Raw genomic sequence first — 21,708 nt, forward strand, 5'->3', positions numbered from 1 at the left:
AATGCTACATACAGCAAAAAAGAAAAAAAAAGTTGTAGGGATTAAGTGAGGCAATGTATGAAACACTACGTAAATTCAAAAGTCTTACATAAATAGAAGAGGAAATTAATGTTATTGTTATGTAAAATATATTCATTTTAAAGGCATTTGTGTATTTTTTTTTTTCAAAGTTTATTTATTTTTGGGACAGAGAGAGACAGAGCATGAACGGGGGAGGGGCAGAGAGAGAGGGAGACTCAGAATAGGAAACAGGCTCCAGGCTCTGAGCCATCAGCCCAGAGCCTGACGCGGGGCTCGAACTCACAGACCGCGAGATCGTGACCTGGCTGAAGTCGGACGCTTAACCGACTGCGCCACCCACGCGCCCCAAGGCATTTGTGTATTTAAAGTGAGGAGTCAATTTAGTGTCTTCAAAATAATGAAGTTAGAAATATTACCCAGGGGCGCCTGGGTGGCTCAGTCGGTTCATCCTCTGACTTCAGCTTAGGTCATGATCTTGCTGTTTATGGGTTGGAGCCCTCATTGGGCTCTGTGATGACAGCTCAGAGCCTGGAGCCTGCTTTGGATTCAGTGCCTCCCTCTTTGCTCCTCCCCCACTTGTTCTCTCTCTCAAAAATAAGTTTTAAAAAATTTAAAAAATACTAAAAAATAAGAAATATTATTACCCAAAACTCTTAAAATTTAGAGTAGAAAATAATGTTGTAAATTAACTTGGTTTATAATAGTGTCTCACTCAGTGGTCCTTCTTCTCCTTCCTCTTGTTTTATGTTTGTAGATTATTTATTTATTTTTATTATTAAAAAAAATTAAATGTTTATTTATTTATTTTTGAGAGACAGACAGAGCACAAGCAGGGGAGGGGCAGAGAGAGAGGGAGACAGAATCTGAAGCAGGGATCCAGGCTCTGAGCTGTCAGCACAGAGTTCATTACAGGGTTCGAACCCACGAACCCTGACCTGAGCTGAAGTTGGATGCTTAACCAACTGAGCCACCCAGGCACCTCTTATTAATTTATTTTTATGTAAGATCTACACCTAACATGGGGCCTGAGCTCATGACCCCAAAATCAAGAATTGTATGTCCTACCTACTGAGCCAGCCAGGTGCCACTCAGTGGTCTTTTCTTACAGTTATTGCCCCTCCCAGTATTATTTGGGATTTAATCATCTTAGTCAAGTGCAAGAATCTAGATTCAAGAAGTCTATTTGTCAGGATGTACTTTGGGCCAACATGAAAGATGCTGTTCATTTATTTCTGCCTAACAACATAGGAGTTTAGACGGAAATGTGTGTAGAAAAAGATTCATTGCCATCAAAGTGACATAAAATTGAATGATAGATCAGAAAGATGAATTTGGACAATGGGAATGTCAACTGTATGTCTGGTAGACAAATGATAAAGCTAAGTCATTGTAATTGCTAAGGAGACATTTCATGGAGAAAATAATTATTTATAAAATAAAGTATGCTCCTCCATTTCATACATCACATAAAATTTTAATAATATAAACATTTAATAGCAGGGATAGATAAATAGCCAATTTAGATTATATCCTCTTGCACATAGAAAGCATACAGATAGATATTACCATTTTAAGATAAATGTATATTCTGGTTCTTTTAATAAACACAGATTGTAACTTCTTATTTTGTTTTGGATTTGTTTGTGTGCTGCTATTCCACATAGATATAGGACACCATGAAGATTGGGAAATAAAAATACTCCTGGTATTGTGCAGGGCCCTTGTGTCAAATACCCACATCCTTCATGATTCATTAATAACTGAATACATTTGTAAAGGGACCTAATTTTGTAGTATTAAAATAAGCAAATAAGATTTTTTAAGAATACAGAATTCTCTGCTTAAATATTACACATGATCAAGAGTATTCATTGCATCAGTAAAATTTTTAGGGAGTTTACTTATAAAATATGAAAGAATAAATGTTTGAATTGTGTACAATATAGGAACATTTATGGAATATAATATAATTCTTAGGAGAATGAATAGCAGAGATGGAAAATCTAGTAGAAATATTTTCAATTAATGCTGATTTATAATAATAATCTTTACTCTATGCGTTAATTTAATTTCAAATTCATTGTAATTAATTAAGACAGAATTTATATTTTGGTTTCAAACAATTACATCTATTCACTCAAGAAAGTTCCAGATAAATATAGCATATATCACATCTGGAAATCAGTGTGTTCACTCCAGTGTAGTTGATTATACATAAGAACAGAAAAATTGTATTTCTTGATGATGGATGGTAATCATCTGAAATTAATGATGAGTGGAAGTTATGAAGTTTTAGTAATAGTTTGGTAGCGTTTCTTTAGGATGAGTGGAGATATTAATGGTCAAGGCCTTTCATTGATTTACTTGCAGTATGCCCTCTTGTAAAGTCTTGATACTTAAACATTGGTTTACATATGCATATGATTTAAAGCCAAAAATAAGACGGCAACTATCTAGTATGAACATTGATAATAAGACATAAAATCCTTATTACTATCATAAATAGTATTAGTAAGAAATCTAACATATAATGTAAAAAAATAAACATTCTAAGTATAAAAATGTTGAAACATAAAGCTACAGAAAGAAAAATGAAAAGATGGTATCACTTTTTTGAGTATACTATTTATTATACACATGTGGAAAAGTAAAATACATTTTTTTCAGGATTAAAAAAAAATCAACTTCATAGAAAGGGAAAATAACAAAAACAACATTTTATCATGAATTCATCTACATCTCTCATTATTTTACTACATTCTTCCAACTACCATGGCCAGCTAACACTTATGGGTTTCAGAGAACAGAAAAATATTTTAACTTTAAAGCCATGTAAAAGCTTAATATAAGGGAAAGATAACTACAGGAATTAATTTAGGCTTTATTCTGAGTACACGTTTATTAATGTATGTTTTCCGATATGAAGAAAATGGAATCCATAAAAATATTTTTGACAAATCACGTAGAAGATGTTTTGTAGCTCAAGCCAAGTACATCTCAGTTTTATTACTCTACTTACATACTATATATTTCCCAGGAGCTGAAATCATTGCAGTATTTAATTGCCTGACAATTTTTTCTGTTACATCAATTTTGTGGTTAAACTAATTATTTATATTATCAAAACAAATCAGCACTAGAGGCTAATTAAACTGGAGAGACCATCCTCCAATGTTCCCCAACCTACATATTAATAAGGTTTAGGTTAATACTAACTTCAGAAGAAATGAATATGTCCTTCAGGTGATAATTTCATAGGCAGGGCTTAGGCATTTAAACGGGTTTTAAACTCTTGTGAACATTATTACTTTCTCTGAGCAGTTAGGAATATTAGAATATAGAATTTTATAAGTCTTATAGCATCAATAACTGGCCGATGGTTGCGTTATCCACAAGATGGCACCTCTGTGTATTCCACAAACACTCTTAATACACTAGTTTATCCTTATTATGATTATTATTTAAAGAAATAGAATATGTAAAGTATATCAGGAACTTACATGTGTGAATGCTTTTATTAGGTAACTTTTCAGTTTAAGAAGAACAAGTGATTAAGTTAAATTATTAAAACCTACTGAAAAATAGGAATTATTTAAATTATCTTAAAATGTGTGGCTTTAAAACATTACTTTTTGCTAACACACTACCAAATGTTTCATTGTAAACTTATTTCAGAGGTTATTCTATTTAGAAGAAATGTTTTTCTTTCTGTTTCATGAAGACTTTTATATTGCTTTTGAAAAAGTGCAAACTGTTCAAAATAACTGAGATGATAAATCAATGACAACTTCCTGGTATAGTAAGGGATACCTAAAAATTATATTTTCAATCTACTAAATTCTAGGCATAACCAAATCTGATAAGAATGTTTATTTGTTGATCTTGCTTGTATTCTTTTATTTTTATGCTTCGTGTTCTCCACTGTCACCTTTTTTTTTTCTTTACGCTTACCTTAAATCTATTGTGTGGCAGCTTCAGTGTATTATCTTTATTTCTGTTTCCTGTGCAGATAAAATTTTGAAAATGCTTAGAATTATTAGGCCATGTCACCTTTATTTTCTGAGAATAAATATCTTCAAGATGTTTAACTATGTTTATGTGTCAGTAAATTTTACCCTGGAGAAGAGGAAAATGACTAAGGGTAGAGAAAGTTCTCCCATCTTATATGTTAAAGAAATAAGAATTCTCAGACTGAAGGTAAGAAACTCATGCTGTTTTAGTGATTCAGCACACTGTTTTTAGACACAAACTGCAAACATTAACTTATCATGGAAGATATCTCAATTTAATATATACTCTAATTTATTTTACTAGATTTATTTTACTAGATTCCCTTGGAATATCATCACTAATGTCTGAAAGAGACATAAAGATCAGTGGGAAAAAGGATTTGTTTCTCACCATGCTCTCTGAACAACTGTATTTTCTGTGGTTTCACATTACTCCTTAATTAAGGATACCTCACTTGATTTCTTATATATTTTGTTTTGTCCCTGATGTAAATTTCACAACTTCAACTCATGAGTTTTTTTTCTTTCACTTCAGTTTTTTTGTCTTTTTTCTCATGTTGCCCAAATTATATCAAATCAAGGCTACTACCTCCTTCTTGACAAATAATGGACAACAGTAATCTCATAGAAACTGAAAATTAAATTTAGATTTTGATGAGGAGCAATTTAACACAACTATCTTGTATTTGACAAGAGAAAGGGTTTATTCATGTAAAACTCACCTGCTCCAAACATATGGATGTTCACACACAAAGATAGTGAAAGACAGATTACTAATCATTTTACAGTGTTTTGCCATGTTACAAATTTGTAGTTGAAGACTTCAAATCAAACAGAAAAATCCACATTACCACAAGGAGAATTAGGATTATTATATCAGTAAAAGAAAGAAAAATATCACCACCATCATCATCACTAACTGGAGCATTTACTTCGCTCTAAGCACTATGCTAATCTAATTTACATTACCTAATTTGGGGTGGGGTTGTTTTTGCTTTTTTGCAACAGGTCTACAAGACAGGTCAATGCTAAGACTTTCTAAAGGATTCCTAGGTTTGCACTATAAGCCAGTATTTCTCAATCATAGCAGCTATTTAAATCTCAACTGAGAAATGCCATAATATAGGACCCTCCTATGGATCGAATATCTGTGCTTCCCCCACACTCCAAACCCCAGACACCAATTTATGTGTTGCAACTTCGTGACCAATATGATGGTTTTAGAAGGTAAAGCCTTTGGGTGGGGGTTAGATCATAAAGGTGGGGCCCTTATGATTGGGAGTTGTGCCCTTCCAATAAGAGAGACCCCAGAGAGGTACCTAAGTCCTTCTGCATGTAGGGTTAGAGTAAAAAAAACGGCCATCTATGAACCAAGAAGTTTGCTCTCAACAGGAAGTTTGATCTTGGGCTTCCTGGCCCCCAGAACTGTGGGAAATTGATTTCTATTGTTCATAAACTGCCTACTTTGTGGTATTACTGTTACAGAAGCCCAAACAGGTTAAGATAAGCCTCAATCCAACTACTTGTGTGAGAACCTCTGAGTATAGGGAGGGGGACAGGTGGTTGGCCCTGGTGTATGTTCCTTCTTTAAATGATGGTCTCTGTAACCAGGCTTAAAAATCATTGCCAAAATGATTTTTCCAAAAATCATTGCCAAAATGAATATGCAAGCCAAAGGTTTCAGGGTACAACCTCAGATTTCATTGAAATAAGTAGAAAGTGTCCTAAAAATCTGAGGTTAAGTCTGTGAAGAAAGTAGGGCACAGTTCATATGTCAAACAACACTTCTGAGAGTGAAGAAAGGAAAATCCATATTGCTCTGCATCCCCAAGGTAAAGAGACTTCCTGCCTGGGAAGTCTGAGGAGAAAAGTGTGATGGAGCATGATGAGTAGAGGCTGGGGAAGACAGAAGAACAACAAGTAGGGGAATGAGGTGAAAAGCAGCCAGTCCAGCATGCAGAGACTTCCCAGCAGCACTGAACGCTAGTGCTGGAGGACTCTGGTCTGCCCAGACAACATTTCCAGATCACTCCACTTGTGGGACAAGATTTCTCCTGCACAAAGGATGCCCTCTCTTGACACATGACAACACTGAGCCTCACTCTATGTGTGCTATACTGATGCTATCCTTTTCAAAGATCCAGGACGTGCACAAATCCACTGACACAGAGGATGGTATCTAAATGAACAGTGGTTGTTTGGAATGGACTAGAACCTGTAAAAACCAACCTTATGACAGAAATAGTCAACTAATTTTTCTATAGTCTTCTATGATTCCATAGAATTATATTCATACACCAAGACTTGTGCCTGAGATATGCATTATTTTAATTTTACTTGTCCAAATGTGTAGCAGAACTCGTATCTTTAGAATTAATCGTTAAGAATTATCTGTAATAAAGCTGGATTGTAATGCATTCCTGAGGGTTACAGGTGAGAATACGGCCATCTTTTGTTATTGTCTCTATAATGAAGTACATATATTTAGCTCTCTGTGTATGTAATTAAATAAATGTAATAACAAGTTTTAAATAATTGACAAGAAATGAGAAGCTATTTACAGACTTTTTAAAGAATTCGAAGAATTGTTTTAAATGTCTAATTTAGTGCTATGTCCATAACATTTGTAATCTCTTTCTTTCTCTGTGCATTTGAAGTTATTACAATGTGTATACTTTGAAACCAATTGTCTTATCTTTGTCTCATGATGATCTGTCAGCAGCAGTTGTTATTTGCCTATTCATTAAGATCTGACATTATTTCAGCATTATTTTCAGGGCTTTCTTGTCTTTGGCAGTATAGAACTAGAATAACCTTCCTTAAATTTGTTATTTTGCCAAGCTTTGTTAAATAACCTCCTTTGTATTCATGTACTTTTTTACTCTTTTGCTATTAGCTGATATTAGTAAATGTACTTTACCAGAATTGATTGAGTAGCAGTGCATTCCTCCATTACAGTCATGTAAGAAAATGCCCAGGTGTCCTTCTGACCATTTTTTTTTTAAATGGTCAAATCACAACCATTGTTTCAGGACACTGTGGACACATAATGTGGATTAATGACCTTCGACTGGATCTCAGTAGATCATTGTGCAGAAGCTCATCACTCAACTTAATCCACGAACTCGCCAAAGGTCAATGGTGACTACAAAGTCTATAGGAACCTTCTGCTTTGTCATGATGAGTGACAGGTGGGTGTGGCTTAAAGTTCTGAGTTATAAGTGACATCTTTATCTATCATCTCTGTCAGTACATCTTCAAAATTGTAGACGTGGAAAATATACTAGCTCTTTCCAGGGTAAATCGGAAAAGAATCACTAAGTGAACAGTGTGAAAATGTAGGAGATAACAAGAAATTGTTTTGTTTGTTTTGTTTTGTTTCCTGCCGGAAGCTATCTGCTCCTGGCATGTGTTTTTTTGTCTGTGACTAATAGAGGATCAAAACAGCCTGTAGGTTAGATGGGAGATATTCCTACCCCTCTACCATCCTGAATTCAGAATCAAAAGGAAGAATCTGGAAATAGACAGGGGACTATAAGTATGTTGCACTGTTTTTTATTGCATGCCTCATGAGAGCATATATTATGAAGTGGCCAGGCTCCTAAGCGTTCCCCAAATTTTTTATCTTAGAATGAGCCAACCAATGGCTACTCCTGTGGATCACCATCATGGCCCATAGTTATGCCCTTTTACAGAGGGAAGAAATTGGCTTAAAGTCATTCTTTCCATCGCCTAATAAGGTTATTTCATGCTCAAATAACTCACTACCCTCCAGCCCTGCTGCCATTGTTGTCTCTGATACAGAGTTAGTCTTTCATTGATTGCTAAATTACTCTAATTAAAACCTTATCTCATTCTCTGTATAGTCTTACTCATAATGTTTATTAAAAAAATGTGCCTTGGGCACCTGGGTGGCCCAGACAGTTAAGCATCCTACTCTTGATTTCTGCTCAGGTCATGATGTCACATTTGTGAGATTGAGCCCCTTGTGCTGACAGCATGGAGCCTGCTTGGGATTCTCTGTCTCCCTCTCTATCTGCCCCCTCTCCCACTCACATGTGCTGGTGTGTGTACTCTATATACATACATAAATAAATAAACTTAAAAAAATATGCCTCATATTTCACGTAGGAGAAGTTATGCCTAAGGACCTTAAAAGTAAAATCATGGTATTGGCAATAAGTCTTTTGCGACCCCAGGCCTCTCAACATTGATTTTTCCCAAAATAGGGACAGAGTCATTCCTCTGCCTTATGCAATTTATAGGGTGAAAGTCCTGGAAAGACACATATATTTCTATGTTGAAGGGATCTAGGAAAGCCCCAACAAAATTAATGGAAGAAACTTACATAAAGCATATTGTCATGAAATGTAAAATCACCAGGGATAAAGGTCCTGCAAGTCTGAAGAGAGAAAAAAAATAGAATAAAAAAAAATCAGGAATCACAGTAGCATCAGACTTTTTAATAGCAAAACTGAGAAAGGAAACAATGGAACAGTGATACTTACAAAGTTAGTTTCAAAACAGAAATTTATACCCATTGACATTGCTAATTAAGTTTGAAGCAGTAAGTCATGGCATCTTCAGATAAGCAAACTCATGAAAATGCTACCTTCCACACCCTCTTTTGGAAGCTGCTGCAGGATGTACCCCATCGGAGCAATGGGCAAAGCAAGAAAAAAAAATGTGAGTTTGGAAAATAGGCAATCTAACACTTGGGAGAGGCCATGGGAATTTTCTGGAGGATGATGATGATGAAAGGGAATCTTGGGATGATGGCGAGGTAGCAGGCCTATCATGTTAGAACAGAAGACAGCATTCTCCAGTAAGGATAACTGAATAACCAGTAACTACAAAGATGTGAAACTAAAAGATTATTTGATGTGTTTGAATGTATTGAAGAAAGATATATTTTTTTTGGAGAGAATTTAAGTCCAAATTAGAGAAAAGTAGCAGAAACTGAGGAAATCAATAAAAACCAATAAAAATGCTTATGAAAGCAAGGGAAACTAAAAACTACTTAAAGGAAGATAATTTACTGTTATTACTACACTACTACCCCGACACTAATAAAGACTTATGTAAGTTTTATTTTTTTAATTTTTTAAGTTTATTTATTTTTTGACAAAGAGAGAGAGAAGGGGAGGGACAGAGACAGAGGGAGAGAGAGAATCCCAAGCATACTGTCGGCTCAAAGTCCGATGTGGGGGTCAATATCACAACCCATGAGATCAGGACTGGAGCCGAAATCAAGAGTCAGAGGCTTTACCAACTGAGCCACCCAAGTGCCCCACTTATTTAAGCTTTAAAATATGATATTACTATATTGTAATGGTAGGAGACACTAAAGCAAAAATACAACATGGAAGTTTTCTTTTTTTTAATAATTAATCAGACTTCTAGATCCCAGTCCAGCCAGTCAGAGCCTAGAAGTCCCCCCTCTATCCTAACAAGTGAAAAGCCGAACAAACGGAAAAATCAGCAACTCTTCTTACATCCATTAGGGAAGTAAGATCTAAGGGAAAACTGTTGCCTCCAAAACTGGAGTGGCCAACATTCAGATACAATGAATTGCACCTTCCAGAGCAGAAATCCACAAACTGAAACATCCACAGGAGCCTTTCAGGGTAGTAAAACCCGAACTTTAGTTGAGGAATTGATAGAGGTCCCACATGGACAAGTTTGAGTGACAAATACTAGATAGTAGAACCCAGCCACTAGGGGAGGTGGGAGAGGGCACATTTTGTGCATTTTACCTCCCAGAATTCTATCAGGTTCTCACAGTGAATTATCAGGGAAAAAAAATGTGCTTCTGACAGAAGGAAGGAAAAGAAACCATTTAGAAACACATCAGACCATTCTGTTCTTCTAAACAAGGTATACTGTCTGGAGAAAATAGTTAACCAGAACCTAACCTGTGACAATTTTATCACAGTCTAATGATCTGGGGAAAGGCAACCAACTCCAAACCTGAGAAGCACCTGTGAAGTTGATAGTCAAGAGGCACAGGTGCACTAAAATTCTGAGCCCTAATCCATTATTAGACAATAGAATGGTCCCCTTGCCCCCACATCACACCTTACAGCCGCATTACTAAAAGATTACTTATAGCAGTTTCTTTTACTCAGTATACCAAGTCTGGTTATCAAGAAAAATTACAAGGCATAAAAAAGGGAAACAAAACCCCAAAACAACACAGATTGAAGAGATGTAGCAAGCATAAAAATCGACTCAGATACAGCAGGGATGTTGGAATTATCAGCCCTGGAATTTAAAACAACTGTGGGTAATACATGAAGAATTCTACTGGATAAGTAAACAGCATGCAAGAATAGTTGACAATGTAAGCAGAGAGTTGGAAAGTCTAAGAAAGAATGAAAAATAAATTAAAAAAAAAACTATAACAGAAACGGAGAATGTCTTTGCCAGGCTTATAAGGAGGCTGGGTGTGACTAAGAAAAGAATCTCTGAACTTGAGGCTATCTCAATAGAAATCTCCTAAGCCAAAAAGTAAACACAAAAATAACAAAAAAGAAAAAAATAGACAACAATATTTATCTAAGAGCTGTAGGACAACTACATAAGCCTCTGCATAATGTAATATATGATAAATAGGAACATCAGAAGGAGAGAAAGAGAAGAAATGTTTCAAACAATAATAACTGAGAATTTCCCCCAATACATGTTACATATCACACCACAGAGGCAGGAAACTCAGAGAATACCAAGCAAGATAAATATAAAACAAAACAAAACTACACATAGGCATCATTTTAAACTACAGAAAATCAAAGGTAAGAAAAATTCCTATAAAAGGGTGGGGGTGGGGCATCCTACCTACGTAGGCATAAAGATAAGAATTATGTCCAATTTATCCTCAGAAACCATGCAAGCAAGAGCAGAGTGAAATATTTAAAATGCGTAGAGAAAAATAAAACAAAACAAACAAATAAAACACCAACCTAGAATTCTGTTCCTTCAAAAAGATATACACAAACAGAAATTGAGGAAATCTGTTACTAATAGATTTGCTTTTCAAGAAGTGTTAAAATCAATACTTTAGAAGAAGCAAAATGATATAGAGTTCATAAACACAGATGCACATAAATAAGGGAAAGCATCAGAGAGGAAATAAGTGAAGGTCAAATACAAATTTGTCTTATTTTTAATTGATCTAAGAGATAAAGTTTGTTCAAAATACTAAAAGCAATAACGCATCTGTTATGTATGTATGTACATATGTATATGAATATATACACACAGAAGAGATGGATACATAGTTGAATCTGTACACTTATATGTAAGTTAAATAAATGATTGCAAGGACACAGGAAATAGGAGGGAGGTTTTAGGGTCATTTTGTGATAGAGCACTTACACAATCTATGAAGTGATATAATGTTATTTGAAAGTGAACTTGAATTAATTGTAAATGTATATTGTAAACTCAAGGACAGTGGCTAAAAAGAGTTTGGAAAAAATATAACATGCTAAGAGAGAAAAGTGAATAAAAAATGCTTAATGAACCACAATAGGCAGAAAAAGAGTAAAAGACAAAAGTAGGAACAAAGAACAAAAGCAACACATGTAAATGAACAACAGATATGGTGGATATTAAGCAAATTATATCAATAATTACTTTGAATGTCAATGGCTGCAATGCACCAATTAAAAGACAGAGGTTGTCAGAGCGGATTGAAAACCATCCACCAACTATATGTTGCCTACAGGAAACGCACTTTAAAAATAAAGACACATCCAGATTAAAAGTGAAGAGATAAAGACATAACATGCTAATGCGGACCAAAAGAAAGCAGACGTAGCTATACTAGTTTTGGCCAGAGTAGACCTCAGAGCAAGACAAGTTATCAGGAATGAAAGAGGATGTTACAGAATGATAGAAGGGACAATTCTCCAAGAAGATGTAACAGTCCTTAGTGGCATGTGCCTAACATCAGAGCATAAAAATGCATGAGGCAAAAACTGAAAGAAATACAAGAAGATATAGATGAGTCCACTATTACAGTTGGAGACATCGACACCCCTCTCTCATAAATGGGTCCAAAGTGCAGAAACGCAGAAAGACAGAGGTGAACTTAAACGTTATTAATCAACTGGATATAAGTGGTATGTGCAAACTACTGCTTCCAAGAACAGCAGAATACACATTCTACTCATGCTTACATGAAAAAGTCACAAAGATAGACCACTTCTGGGTCCATAAAACACACCTTAACAAATTTAAAATAATAGAAATCATACAATGTCTGCTCTTGGGCCACAGTGGTGTAATTAAGTTAGAAACCAATAGCAGAAAGATAGTTGTAAAATCCTCAAATACGTGGAGATTAAAAAACACACTGCTAAATAACACATGGGTCAGAGAAGAAATCTCAAGAAAAGTAAAATAACATTTTGAACCAAATCAAAATGAGAACACAATTTATCAAAAATTTTGGGATGCAATTGAAGCAGTACTTAGAGGAAAAGGTATAGTCTTTTTTGGGTTTTGATATTTGGTATTGGGTCAGGGGAGGGAGAGATGAATAGAGCACAGAGGGTTTGGGGGACAGTGGAAATACTCTGTTACTATAATGATGGATACATGCCATTATGTATTTGTCCAAACCCGTAGAATGTGTAACACCAAGAGTGAACTTTAAGGTAAGCTGTGGACTTTGGGTAATCATGTGGGCCAATGTAGGTTAATTATTGCCAAAAAAAAAAAGGTACCATTTTAGTGAATAATGTCAGTGTGATAATGGGGAAGGAAGGCTATGTATGTGTAGGGCAGGGGCCTATGGATAATCTGCACTTGATCTTAGCCAAAAGGCCGAGAAGCGATGGGCCTATGGATAATCTGTATCTTCTTAATTTTGTTGTTAACCTAAAACTTGTTCTAAAAAAAGAACTTCATTAAGATAACTTAAATATAAAATTGAAATTTATATGTAAAATCTCATAAATTTGTGTTGGGAGGGTGGTAAGACAATTAAAAGGGCACAGAAAAAAACAGAAACAATTTGTGAGAAGATATGCCCATTCTCCACAGCTGGCTCCCATCTCATCTTTTATTGGTTCAAGCTCTTGGTCCCATTGTCCCAGGTGCAAAACCGTCCACTGAAATTAGACTATCCTGATGTCTTACAATACTGTTTTATTTCTAGCTAGCTTCTCAGCTTATCCCTCCATAATCACCATGTGGTTAATTAGGGCCTTCACTACTTGGATAATTTAAAACAGGCATGGACATACTCTGACAGCAGGGCACCTACCACCCTTTAAAAAAAAAAAAACTGTATCAAAGTTAACATGAAATAACCCACTAAATGACAATTTCCTGATAGAAATGTCTGACTCACAAATAATTTTTATAGCCAAGTGTTTCTATAGGAAATGATAGAGTAGACTTATATAGAATCTACACTCACTTTCCTTGGTTCCCATCCAACAATAGAATCAAATTAGGACACCGAATGTAAATCAGAGACTCCTGGGTTCAATTACTGATTTTATACTTATACTGATTTTATACTTAACTATTATGTCATCTTGGAGAGCAGTACATTATTTGCCTAGTTTGAACAGTATTTCTAACTTACTCTAAGAGAAAGTCATAATTGTAATTTATCTCAAAAGGTTCTTAAACTTACTAAAAGGAGAAATATAGTATATAAATTATTTAGATTGTTATTTAGCACTTGCTAATTGCTCATAAAAGGGATGGGTTTTTACTCTGAATCACATTATATTTTTATGTAATAATCTTTGAAATAAAAATAGTATAGACTGTGTGTGTGTGTGTGTGTGTGTGTATGTGTGGTTTGTTTTAGTTAAAGAGGACAGCTGTTCATCAAATAGCATTTATAACTAATCTAAGTATTCAACAAAACTTTGAAGGGTCAGTGTGGCATGTGGTAAAACAAAAGTTCTCAACAAAAGTCTATCTTTAGAAGTAAGTTCTGAAAACAGTTATGAGGCACTTTTAAATACTTGTCTAGCACCTTCTTGTGCAGAGTACACACTCATTAAATATTTATTGAATTGACTTGACATTTTAAGAATTAGTGGCATGTTATAGCAGAACATAGGTGAAACGCATTGTGTCCATTCATTCAATCAACAACTTTTTATGGCCTGACATTGTATTAATTGCTATGATACAAACATGAAGTGCCTTTTACTTTGGTTTCAAGGAACTCTCAGTCAAGAGAGAACTGGAAACATTAAATGAAATATTGCAGAGCAATTTTTATTCGTCAGTTAAGGTAAACATAAGTTTACCTAGAAGGCTGAAACATCGAATGCTTGTTTCATGCTTATGTTAATAGGAAAAAAGACCCCACAAATCAGCAAGCTATTAGAAGCAATTTCCTGAGAAAAGCAACTTTTAAGATTTATAATAATGTTGTGACTGATTCAGACCAATATTTTGTAACCTGTGTATCTATAATACTGTATCGATTTTCAATACATACAACGAAGACCAAGAAGCATATCAAGACACTCAGGTACCTTCTGAATCATCTTGGATTGATTACATGTAATAGAGTTCATGATTAATTGAGAGAAACACCAGAAGCTGTTGTACTTTAGCATCGGATCTGCACTGGAGAGGAGTTAAGAATTATAGTGAATGGGGCACCTGGGTAGCTCAGTTAGTTAGGTGTCCGACTTTGGCTCAGGGCATGATCTCAGTGCGTGAGCTGGAGCCTCACACCTGGCTCTGTGCTGTCACTCAGAGCCTGGAACCTGCTTCAAATTCTGTCTCCCTCTCTCTCTGCCCCTCCTCCACTTGTCTCTCTGTGTCTTAAATATAAACATTAAAAAAAAAAAAGAATCACAGTGAATGGACCTATAATGTAAATGTTTCAAACCCTTAACATCTCACCCCACCACCTCCATGTCTTGCTTAAAATCCTTCAGGGATTCTTGTTCTTAAAATAAAGGAGGATTCTTCTTTGTGTGATTTACAATATTCTGTCTGATCTGGCCCCAATTACTCTAGGCTCACCTTCCACCACCGTTCTTAACCTCACTCTTGCTCTTTCTCTTCTCTTCTCAAATGACAGATTGTAGTCCCGTTTCTTGCCATAATACTTTTTGCTACAGGGACTATGTGTATACCAAGACTGTTTTGTTTTTTTTTTTTCTGACTGGAATGACCTTTACTCATTCTTTGCTTCATTATTATTCCTTTTTATCACACCTAAAGCCACTGAGCCCTCTGTTATTCACTTATAATCATTCTGCATCTTTGGCCACGAGACTTTTGCACATGCTTTCTATTCTGTCTAATATTTTTCTACCCATTCCATCTCCCTCTTCATCTAGGTATGTCTGCTCCTCCCACATCAGCCAAGAGAAATTCACCCCTGACCTCCCTAATTAAGTAAAATCTTTATTATATTCTTTCATAGTCCAAGTGCCTTTCTTTTGTTGTGTTTATCATTATAATAGATTTATTTATTACGTTTAAAATGTTTGTATCTTCCTCTAGAATATAATGTCTTTGAAAGCAGACCTTCTGTCTGTTTTTGTTTATTAGGTTAGGCGTTTGATATGTTTTGTAGACTAAATGAATGTCTAGATACTTTAGTACACTATACCAAACATGCACATAAGTTAAAGTTTTTGGCATGATATGGCTATTTATTTTTAATTTTTAAATTTTTCAAATTTTTGTAGTTTCAACCCTTTTGGAAATCAATTTTTACCCAATATAAGAATTATAGGAAAAATATTTTTTAATATATTTGTAACATTTTCTAAAATGTTTTACTTATTAAATTTTGAAATTTCACCCATTATATCTCTATATGGGATAATTCTCACATTTATTCCCAAATGGCTACGTTGCTTGTAAAATGGCTTAGAAAAAATTTTTACACAATATTTTAAAATAATTAATACAAATTAAAATATTAGATTTTACCTTACAGAACAGGTGAATTTTATTTTTCCATAAGTGGCTTGAGGTTGTGAAGTAACCCATGAATTGGCAAGTAAAACCAAAAATCAGAAATGTTAGAATGGATATATATTTTGAGGAAGCTGAATAAATGTTATTCTGCATTTTAAATAAAATTTTATATTTATTATTTTTTTAATTTTTGAGCTGTCTTCTCAAAATTTTATGTATGCATTAGGGTATAATAATTAAATGAAAGGGGAGTAAATACATTATAAAGTTGGATCAAAAGATATAAAGATATCCAGAGACATCACAGACCATTATTAGGCTTTGGATGGGGAAAAAAAAAAAAAGAACTTTTCTTTATCTTGGAAGAGAAATTGGTCAGATCTTAGAACGGGGTTTTTATACAAATATATCTTCTGAAAATAGGCAATGAAATTCTGAATATCTCTGGAGTAATTATTCTCACCAAAATATGAGTCAGACAGATACAATTTTTGGTGGGATTAGACTATGTTGAAACTCAGTGACATTCCCAGATTATTCTGGAGAAGTTGGTTCTGAAATATCAAGAGGTCCTTAAAGAAAATGCTTAGAAATTTGACTACATATGTCACGCTTGAATTACAAGTACTTTTCATCATAGGTAGAATGTTGATGCTAGTCATGTAGACATAGGACTGGTAGAGGTTCAGTGGCCTTAGCAATGATTACTTTCACCACTTCATTCAGACTATATATATTACATATGTGAAAAATAGATCTTATTCAAACTACATATATGACATATGTGAAAAATGAAGTACAAGACCTCTAATCAACAAACTCAAGATCTCATAGCTAAAGACATCCTTGTTACAAAGTTGTGCTTCTTGATTGGTTCTCCAATCCTTATTTCGTTTTTTACTTTTCATAACCTTTGTTTCTTTACAGCACAAGTTTTCTTACCTTAGATTCAATGGGCCCATCACCAAAGAACTGTATACTGTGTCAAAACTTGGTCCGTGTAGACAGGCAAATTGTATATGGAAAGTGCTTGATATATACAAAGCATGAGGAGGGTGAGGGGAAGAGAGACTTTTTTTCCCTTTTTAAACCTGGTATCCACCATATATTTTAGTTAAGAACATAAATGTTTTTGAGGTGTCTATTAAAAACATTAGTAAAAAACAAAGTATAATCTTACTAAAATATTTTGTTCTACTTATTGAATTGGTATTGTTAAAACAAATAAAGGGATTTTAACTATACACATGTGTCCTTGTGGTCTGCCATCAATAAATTTATTTTTAATGTTTAGTTCAGTCCCTATTTATATGTGTGACATTTCTGAAAAAAAAATTTGAAGAAAAAGTGACAAACTTTCTTCTTAAAAGCATATACATATATACTTAAAACAAAAAGCAAGTTCTGTGTGTGTTTGTTATGCCTATAAGTGGAGAAAACATCATAGTTCACCCAACCATTCCTCCCGTCCACATACAAATCACACACACTTGCCTTTTATATAAATCTGTCATATATATGTTAATTCATATTAACATATGATATCAGTATATATTTTTTTTTATTCTCACATTGCATTTTTACACTCTCCATGCCATTTTATATAATTGTTGTGAGCCTTTAGCAGATAATCACGAGCTCTTCAAAAGAAGAGTAAAAATAGAGCACAAAGTCCTTATATTGTATCTGTTTGTAAAGGACATGCTTAAAATTTTTATATCATTAAATTACTTAAAATATCTTCTAACAGCTCTTATCTGATCTGTATATTTGTCTTTAATTTTGAGATATAAAGTTTATTTCTATTCATTTCTAAGAAATATTTAAATAAAATGTTTCTTAATTGTTTTTTCCTGATGGCGACTTAGCTAAAGATAGCTCTCTTCCCTAAAATCTACTGACATTTCTTGACAGCAATCAAAAAAAAAAAAATCCTGGTTAACTACTACCATAAAATGTAATTGTTAGTACATTCTAGTCAGGGTCACTTAGGACAAAGGCAGTTTCTAAGTGTTAACTCAATTACAAATTTACAGTTCAGTTTTTATCCTGGTGGCCAATTATATTAGAGATCTCTATTATTATTACTTTTTTTTGCTTATCCCCTAATTTATTTCTTAGAGGTACTATCTTGCAAAGGGCTCTACCTCTTTCATGATAAATGACTCCACCATCTTGAAGATGCATAGTCCCCAAGGTGGATATTTGAATATTTGAACTAAGAGATGGTAGGATCTGGGCTATTGTAGTTAGTGAAGGAATGCATGGAAGATTAATAATGTTTGGTTATTTACATTTTGGGGGCTGCTCTAGGTTCTAACCTTTATGAAAGCACTATGTAATGATACTTATATTTCCATAGATTTGTATTTTTTTAAATTGTCATACACATGCCATACAATTTACTATTTTAATCATTTTTAGTTTTATGGTTCAGTGGCATTACTTGTTGTAAAATCATCACCACCATCCCTATTCAGAATTCATCTTCCCAAACTAAAACCCTGTACCCACTTAAGAATAACTCTACACACCCTTCTCCCCACAGTCCCTGATAACCACCATTCTATTCTCTGTCTCTATGAACTTGACTACTCCATGTACTTCGTGTAAGTGGAAAGATACAGTATTTTTTCTTTTTGTGTCTGGCTTATTTCATCTTCAACTTTTTTTCATGTTGTAACATGTATCAGAATTTCCTTCATTTTTAAGGTTGAATATCCTATTGTATGTAGAGATCAGATTTTGTTTATCCATTTGTCCTTCAATGGACATTTGGGTTGTTTCCATCTTTGGTGTATTGTGGTTAATGCTGTTATCAACATTGGTGTACAGATTTCTGTATTGGTTCCTGTTTTTAATCCTTTTAAAAGTGAAATTGTTACATCAAATGGTAATTATATGTTTAATATTTCTGAGGAACCACCATATTGTTAAGACATATTATTTTTTTGAAAGTGTTCCTTTGTCCATGATTATTTAAGAGTTTATTTACCTCTCTGAAACTAAACAATCCCCAAGTAAGAAATTAATGCAATGATGATACCAGAAATAAACCCATACATTCACTGCATGGAATGGAAGTCAGAATCTGACTTCACATTAGCCTGATAATGACTCTCTCCTGCATATACAATAGCAAAGCTCTTCTTAAATACATATTGTCAATTAATCACTATTTCTCTACAAAAGGAAGGATGAGTTAGGAGATTTTTTGTAGTTGTTCAAACTGTTATAGATATTAGTGGAATAGATAGCATGCTGGCAGTTAAGATGGAGAAATATTTGAAAAATAGACTTGGCAAGATTCGTTTTCTGGATATAGCATACAATGCTGGTTGAAGGCTCAGATTCTTGAACTAGACTGTCTGAGTTCAAATTCTGATTTCAAATTGTGACCTTGGGCAAATTACTTAAATTATATATATATATATATATATATATATATATATATATATATATATATATATATATAAGCATGTTGAATTTAGGTGAAGATGTGAGATAAATAGTTACAAATTTTGAGGGACACCTGCATGGCTCAGTTGGTTAAGCGTCCAACTTCGGCACAGGTCATGATCTTGCAGTTTGTGAGTTCAAGCCCTGCATTGGGCTCTGTGCTGACAGCTTAGAGCCTGGAGCCTGCTTCAGATTCTGTGTCTCCCTCTGTCTCTGCCCTACCCTGCTTTCACTCTATCTCTCTCAAAAATAAATAAACATTAAAAAAATAGAAATTTTGAGTACAAAATGGAATGTACAAATATGAAGCTCTGAGAAAAGAGATTAGAGTTGAAGTCCAAATTTGGAGAATCATCAGCATATAAATCGCATATTATGATCTAAAGCAAATACACAATGAGAAAAGGGCCTAGTAGTGAATTCTGAGTAATTCCAAAATATGGTAACCACCAATAGTTTTAATTTAACAAAAAGTTCACGTACCTCCAAAGCTCAAAGGCATCAATGGTTTTGGCAACAAAGGTACCCTAATCTTAAAAGTGGTTTTCATCAAAATGACTATATATATATACATATATATATATGTATATATATGTATATATGTATATATGTATATATATGTATATATATGTACATATATATGTGTATATATATGTATATATGTATATATATGTACATATATATGTACATATATATGTATATATGTATATATATGTATATATATATATATGGTTCCATTAATAAAACTGGCATTATACTAAAAGTTAACAGTAAATATGAATATGAGTCAACATAATGTAGAGCAATGTGGGCAGTTCCCAAACCACATTGATGTCATAGTACAAATCCTTGAAAGTGATGTGGCAACTGAGGTTTTGCACAAAATAATGATGTAAAACATCTAGCTAGCCATAAGGAGGAATTCCTTAGTAGATTTACAAATTGAATATTCCAAACATGAGTTTTCGGGGACTGAACAAGAAGTAAAACCTGCATTTGCTTCTGGCAAATTGTCAACTACCATCCAGTGTCCGTATTATATACTCAGACTTGCTAGAATCATCCTATTACATTAAGGTGAAAAATAACTTTGGGGTCAGTTGTCTGCCTCCAAACTTGCCAGGGCAGAATATATGAGTGGGCTTGAAAATTAATTTCTGCCTAAGAGTTAACACCATTCTGTGAAATAAAGAAAGTGAGAAAAGTGAACATTTACAGAATTACAAAACCTCCTCTTTGCAGAAAAGCCTTGGATCATTAGATAGCAAAGATTGGCTGAAGCATATAGACTAATGTGGTAAGGGGGTTCACAGATATTTTTATATGGCCCCTTGGATCTTGGGAAACCGAAGTTATTTCAAGGAGTTGATAAGGTTGGTCAAGAAAAACAGAGCTAACCTACAGTCAATAGTTTATCCATCTTGATTTAACTTAATATGATGCCATGTGTCTTATTTAAAATACGTAATATGTCACTTGCAAATTACAATAAAAAGTAATATGTAACATCACAAACTACCTATGCTGAAAAGCAATATGATAATGAAGGTATATAGTATAATGGTTAGGGGGAAAGGTTCTGGAGTCACTTGGATGAAGTTCCCATTTCCCAGTTTCTTAACTCCATCTGTGACTCCATGAAAGCTCTTCAACCTGTTTCCTCTGTAGAACAGAGCTCATAAAGATTTTATGAGAATTAAGTTAAATAAATGAATGAAAAGCAATAAGCACAATGCCTACCAGTGGATATCAGAAAATGCCCCCCAAAGATATCCTTGTCTTAATCTCTGGAATGCATGGATGTTACCTTACTTGGGTAGAGGAACTTGCAAATGTGATTAAGTCAAGGTTTTTGAATGGACAGGTCATTCCAGAATTATCTGGATTATTTTGTAAAATAATTATATTATCTTGGTGGGTGCAACGTAATAACAAAGGTGCTGAGAAGAGGGATGCAGAAGAGTTAAGGTCAGGGAAAGAAGAATCAGAATGGAAGCAGAGTTTGGAATAATGCAGGGTGACGAGTGATGCAGACAATCTCTAGAAGCTGGGAGAAGCAAAGATTCTAGAATTTTTGGAACGGACAAAGTTGTGCTGATGCATTTTCCGCTTCTGACATCCAGAACTATAAAATAAGAAATCTGTGTTGTTTTAAGCCACCAAGTTTGTGGTAATTTGTTACAATGGCAATAGGAAACTAATACAGTAACACAAAATAAGTCCATAATAAATGTTAGCTGATATTATTGAAAAATGAAAAAAAAAACATGGTGGGGATAAAAAAATGAGGAATATA

At 34.2% G+C, this 21,708-nt stretch overlaps 1 long non-coding RNA gene across 1 annotated transcript in view; it reads left to right on the forward strand.

The window, feature by feature from the left end:
• LOC125169609 (uncharacterized) overlaps nt 1-21,708 on the forward strand; it is a 54,427-nt gene that overhangs the window by 1,401 nt on the left and 31,318 nt on the right. The window contains exon 2 of the long non-coding RNA XR_007153745.1: nt 7,064-7,222. This is a non-coding gene — a long non-coding RNA (uncharacterized LOC125169609). The remainder of the gene's footprint in view (nt 1-7,063; nt 7,223-21,708) is intronic.

The sequence above is a fragment of the Prionailurus viverrinus genome, chromosome B4 (genome assembly GCF_022837055.1).
Source record: "Prionailurus viverrinus isolate Anna chromosome B4, UM_Priviv_1.0, whole genome shotgun sequence".
NCBI lineage: Eukaryota > Metazoa > Chordata > Mammalia > Carnivora > Felidae > Prionailurus > Prionailurus viverrinus.